This window comes from Orycteropus afer, unplaced genomic scaffold (genome assembly GCF_000298275.1).
Source record: "Orycteropus afer afer isolate SDZICR_OR568_19922 unplaced genomic scaffold, OryAfe1.0 scaffold01193, whole genome shotgun sequence".
Lineage (NCBI taxonomy): Eukaryota > Metazoa > Chordata > Mammalia > Tubulidentata > Orycteropodidae > Orycteropus > Orycteropus afer.
Genome location: NW_006922780.1, coordinates 199,674 through 205,879, shown reverse-complemented (window position 1 = coordinate 205,879; position 6,206 = coordinate 199,674).

Here is a 6,206-nt window from a genome sequence, read left to right as displayed (position 1 = left end):
CCTAGAGGACAGAGTGGAACTGCCCACAGGGTCTCCAAGGCTGTCAATCTTCACAGAAGCAAAGCCCAAACCACACCCACTGCTGGACTCCATTCTGACCCACAGCGCCCCTAGAGGACAGAGTGGAACTGCCCCACAGGGTCCCCAAGGCTGTCACTCTTCATGGAGGCAAAGCCCAAACCACACCCACTGCCGTGGAGTCCGTTCTGACCCACAGCGCCCCTAGAGGACAGAGCCCCATTGGTGACATTTTGGCGGGCTGACTTTCATCCCATCATCTGCAAAGACCTGTCTCTGCAGAAGGACATCATGGCTGGTAAAGTGGAGGGTCAGCGAAAACGAGGGGGACCCTCCATGAGATGGCCAACACAGTGGCTGCCTCCAGGGACTCAAGTGACCCATCCAGGAAGATGGTGCGGGAACAGGCCCTGTTTCCTTCGGTTGACGTGGGATGTTGTTGTACGACTCACCCTGAGACACTCAAGACACTCAAGAACGCCTAACAGCAGCATGCATGGCTGTCGGGTGACCAAGCACTGAAGAGGGTCGTCGTGATTGATTAAGGACAGGGACCACAAACATGAGAGAGACCTTCCCTGGGACGCCTGAGGACAGTGGCCTCAAGCATGTCCTCCAGCAGAACGCCAATCATGCTGATGGGTCAGGACCGGGCAGTGCTGCGTTCTGTCGCACATGTTGCTGTCAGGTGCCGTGGAGTCACCTCCAACTCCTAGCGACCCCGTGCACAACAGAACGATTCACTACCTGGTCCTGCCCCAGCCTCCCAATCCCTGCTACACCTGAGCCCATCGCTGCAGCCACCGTGTCGGTCCATCTCGTTGGGGGCCTTCCCCTTTTTTGCTGACCCTGCACTTTACCCGATGCGACATCCTTCTCCAGGGAATGGTCCCTTCTGACAACATCACCAAAACAGGTGAGACCCAGTCTGGCCGTTCTTGCTTCCAAGGAGCATTCCGGCTGCACTTCTTCCAGGACAGATGTGTTCATTCTCCTGGTGGCCCATGATACTGTCAGCATTCTTGGCCAACACCGCAACTCAGCTGTACATGAGGACCATGGAAACGTGCAGGGCTGGTCCGTGGGTCATTCTCTCATGGTTCCAGTGTAGAACACAGTAACCACACGTACCGCCCAGGGACTTGTCAAATTGTTAAGAATTCTTTTCAAAAAATAACTGCAGTATCTTTATCCTACGTGAAATGTAGAACTTAGTACGTGGGAGTGCTTTGATAGCTAATTCCTACAGCAGGGTTCTTTCTTACCTGCACCCCCCAAGCCTACGTTTCCTCTGCTGCGTACCCTGCTGCCGGTCACAGACCGGGGACTAACTCATCGCTACTGAGCAGCTTGTAAAACCTTTCAGACCGGCAACTGGCAGAGCTCCCTGCAAAAGCGGACGTTGGGCCATCCTGAGGGGGCCCATGGGGCAATTGCGTAGTCAGCCCAGACCCCACTGGCCCCATGTGCGTCTCTGCCTCCCCCGCCCCCCACTCCCTGACCAGTTGCTGTGTGTGATGCAGAATTGGGGGGCCTCTGACCCTCCGATTGGAAGACCGTTGCTCCCGGACCGTCTTCCGGCGTCGTCATGACCTCACGGACCACAGACAGAGGCACTGGCCGGACCTGCTCCAGCCCCACGACCGTCAGCCTGTGGGAGCCCACGGTGCAGGGCCTGCGTCTCCCCATCTCACGCAGGGTCACCCGCGTTCACACTCGCCCTCTCTCTCGTCGTCCTGGGGTGGCGGCCTGTGGGTAGGATGCTGGAAGCAATGTCACTGGTATTTCAGATATCACCAGGGTCCTCCATGGGGGACAGGTTCCAGCAGGGTTTCCTGACTGAGAGAAACCAGGCGAAAGGACTGCAATGCAGTTTGGGAAAGCAGCCTCTGAGAATCACTACGGGTCCCCACAGAACGTTCCAGATACAACACTGGGAGGTGCGTCCCCTGGGGTGCAAGGCACCGACACACACCGTGCCCGGTATTTCAAGCACCACGTGTCCTGAGTATTGCAGCCACCACGGTGGACAGGTTTTGGTGGAGCTTCTGGACTAAAAGAGACAAGGAAGAAAGACCTGGCCACCGTCTCTCTCCAAAACCAGTCAATGAGAAGCCCATGGGGCCCCACAGAACGTTGTTGGATGTAGTGCAAGCAGCAACGGCGTCCAGAGTTCAAATCGCAGCAGGTCACTCATGGTGGACAGGTTTCCGTGGAGTTTGCAGGCTAAGACCAGGAAGTAAGGCCTGGGCACCAACGTGCCAGACATCAGCCCCCGGAGACCTCCTGGCTGATGACACCACGTAGCACCTGGTCTCACCCGGTCCCGGCAGCTGCAGCCCCGGCTGAGGCATCCGTGCCCTTTGTCCTCTAGTCCTGGGGTCAGTCCGAGAGCAGCTCTTACAGACGTCTTGGGGTCCCTTCAGCTCCCTGGAGACAGTCGGCAAAGGATGGCAGGGCAGAGACGCACGTGCCCAGCCAAGGAGCGGTGTCGGAGTCGCAAGACGGGGCGGGCTGACTTCGCGACACGCCGGGCAACGCGGCCGAGCCTATGCCCGTGTCTGCGTCCTGCAGGCTTCCTCGGACGGGGTGCAGCCTCACCCCCAGCCGCCAGGCTTGGCCCAGCGCGGGCGGCCCGACCGAGAGAGCAGGAGCCTGGTGCGGCCTCGGGCGCCTGCGCCCAGCGCCGTGAGTCCCTGTGCAGCCGCGGCCTGTCCCTCCCTGACCCACGCGTGCTGTCGAGCTGGCCCGTCAGGAGCCGTGTGTCCGGGGCTGTGGGAACACGAGGGCCGGGAAGGACGGTTCACTCACGGCCCGCTACCTCTGTGCTCAAAGAGGCAGAAGCTGAAGACACGTCGTTTCCAGGTTCAATGCGACATCGAAACACAATTTCTGATGTCACTGTGTGTGTGCGTGTGTAAGTGTGCGTGTGTGCGAGTGTGTGTGCATGTCTGTGTGGTGCGTGTGTGGTGTGTAAGGTGCATACATATGGTGTGTGTACTCTGTGTGTCTGTGTGAAGTATGTGCGTGTGTGGTGCATGGTGTGTGTGTGTATGTGGGTGGTGAACGTGCATGTGAGTGTGTGTGATGGGAGGTGTGTGCATGTGTGTGTGCCCTGTGATGTGAGGAGTATGTGTGTATGGTGTGTGGTGCATGGTGTGTGTGGGTGTGTGAACGTGCATGTGAGTGTGAGTGATGTGTGGTGTCTGAGGTGTGTGTATAAGGTGTGTAGTTTGTGTATCTGTGTGGTGTGACTGTGTGGAGTATCTGTGTGGTAAGTGGTGTGTGTATAGTGTGTGTCATGCATGGTGTGGGAGGGGTGTGAAAGTGCATGTGAGTGTGTCTGGTGTGAGGTATGTGAGGTGTGTGTATAAGGTGTGTGTAGTGTGTGTGTGTCTGTGTGATGTGACTGGAGTATCTGTGTGCTGTGTGTCATGCGTGGTGTGTGTGTGAGTGTGTGAATGTGCATGTGAGGTGTGTGAGGTGTGGTGTATAAGGTGTGTGTAGTGTGTGTGTCTGTGTGGAGTGACTGTGTGGAGTATTGATGTATGGTGTGTGGTACATGGTGTGTGTAAGTGTGGTGTGTGATATGTGTGTGCTGCGTGTGAGTGTGCTGTCTGTGTGCGATGTGCTGTGTGCTGTGAGTGTCCTGTGTGATGTGTGTGTGCTGTGTGGGGTGTGTGTGGGTGTGTGAACGTGCATGGTGGTGTGTGCGAGGAGTGGTGTGTGAGGTGTGTGTAGAATGTGTGTCCAGTGTGTGTGTGTGGTGACTGTGTGGAGTCTCTGTGTGCTGTGTGTCGTGCATGGTGTGTTGTGTGAGTGTGTCCATGTGCATGTGAATATGTGTGCTGTGAGATGTGTGAGGTGTGTGTAGTGTGTGTGTCTGTGTGGAGTCTCTGTGTGCTGTGTGAGCATGCATGTGAGCGTGTGTGGTGTGTGTAGGAAGGTGCGCCGTGGCCCCCAGTGTGGACGGTCACTGGGGACAGCATGGTGATGGCGGAGGTGGGGTTGGGGACAGTGGAGGTTTGTCAACACCACTCAGGTCCTGGTCGCTGCCACAAAGGGGCAGGCCCCGAAGCCCCCGCGGCGTGACTCCCAGGAGAGCGGGCACCCAGCAATTCTCAGAGCACCAGCCTCCTCACCCGGGACCGCAGCCGGCTGCCGGACGCCGAGGGGTCCTCCGGGAAAACACTGCCAAGCCATGACACACTCACGGCAAATCGTCTGTCTTCCAACGATGGCCTTGAAACGAGCACGATTGGAGGCAGCCCAGGCCAGCCTCGTCAACCATCCGTCACCACGCACCGGGGACTCCCACGCTGACCTCGGTGATGCGTGCAGCGCCCAGCTCAAGGGTTCTTCTTGCAAACTGATGCCTGTCAAGACGCCTCCAGCGCCCCGGAAAATGGAAACGCCAGCGGAGCTCTGGGATTCTGACTCCCACCCTTTTCTCGAGGAGCTAAGGGGCTTGAGTGCGATGGGTAACAGCGGGTGGCGAGCGCGCTGCCACACGGACAGCCCTTCAAGACGTCAGAGGCCAAGTGTGTCAATCACACGTCCCTTTCTGCCGGGACCTGGAAGGACAGGTGAAGAAGAGAAGCTGCCCCAGTGACTGGTTCACCAGCTGCTGTGAGTATGCGCTGTGTGTGCCGTGAGTGTGCTGTGAGTGTGTGCTGCGTGCGCCGTGAGTGTGTGCCGTGAGTGTGCGCTGTGAGTGCGTGCTGTGTGCGCCGTGAGTGTGTGCTGTGAGTGCGTGCTGTGTGCGCCGTGAGTGTGTGCTGTGAGTGCGTGGGTGTACACTGTGAGTGTGTGGGGGATGTCTGTATACTGTGAGTCTGGTGGATGTATGGATGTGTGTGCTGTGTGGGGCTGGTGTGAGTGTGGTAAGTATACATGTGGGGCTGCTGTGTGTGGTGTTTGAGGGCATGTAAGTGTGTGAGTGTGTAAATATGTGTGGTGTGTGTGGGAGTGTGATGTGTATGTGGCATGTGTGTGTATGGCTAGTGTGTGTGCTGTGTGAGTGTGTTATATGTGTGCTGTGTGACTGTGTGTGTGGTATATTGTGCTGTGTATGTGGGTGTGTGCGGTATATATGTGCTGTGTCGCTGTGTGTGTGCAGTATATGTGTGGTGTGTGAGTGTGTGTTATATGTATGCTGTGTGATTGTGTGTGTATGTGTGTGGTATATGTGTGCTGTGTGTGTGTGTGGTATATGTGTGCTGTGTGAGTGTGTTATGTGTGTGCTGTGTGACTGTGTGTGTGCGGTATATTGTGCTGTGTGTGAGTGTGTGTGGTATATATGTGCTGTGTGACTGTGTGTGAATGTGTGTTATATGTGTGCTGTGTGACTGTGTGTGTGTGTTATGTGTGTACTGTGTGACTCTCTGTGTGTGTGTGGTATATGTGTGGTGTGTGTGTTATATGTGTGCTGTGTGACTGTGTGTGTTATGTGTGTGCTGTGTGTGTTATGTGTGTGCTGTGTGACTGTGTGAGAGAGTGTGTGGTATATGTGTGCTGTGTGCGAGTGTGTGTGGTATATATGTGCTGTGTGGCTGTGTGTGTGAATGTGTGGTATGTGTGTGCTGTGTGAGTGTGTTGTGTGTGCTGTGTGACTGTGTGTGAGTGTGCTGTGTGACTGTGTGTGTGACTGTGTGTGGTATATGTGTGTTGTGTGAGTGTGTTATGTGTGTGCTGTGTGACTGTGTGTGTGGTGTTCGCACGGTGAGTGCCCTGTGTGGTGTGGGGGGTCTTGGATGACGGGGGACTGTGATTTGAAGTACGGGTGACACGGCTCCCCCCGCTGCCCTGTCTGTGTGTTGCTTCGATACAGGGACCCCAGCCCCAATGTTTCAAGCACTCGCCGGGTTCCCCGCGGTGGACAGGCTTCAGCAGAGCTTCCAGACTGGGTCAGACTAGGAACCAAGGGCTGGGACCTGTTCCGGGAACGAGCCAGCGAAACTCCCGGGATCAGAACAGAACCGTGTCCCCTGGGAGCTGTGCCCTCAGCCCCGCAAACACCAGCAGGCTCCCGCCGCATGGACAGGTTTCAGTGCACATTGTAACCAGACAATGAATAGTGAAGACAGAAGAATCGTGGATGCACTTTGAAGGGGATCTTTGTAGGAGATGCTGGGTAGAGAGGGAGAACAATGGGGAACAAAACTCAAATTCATTTGGAGAAAAAAAAA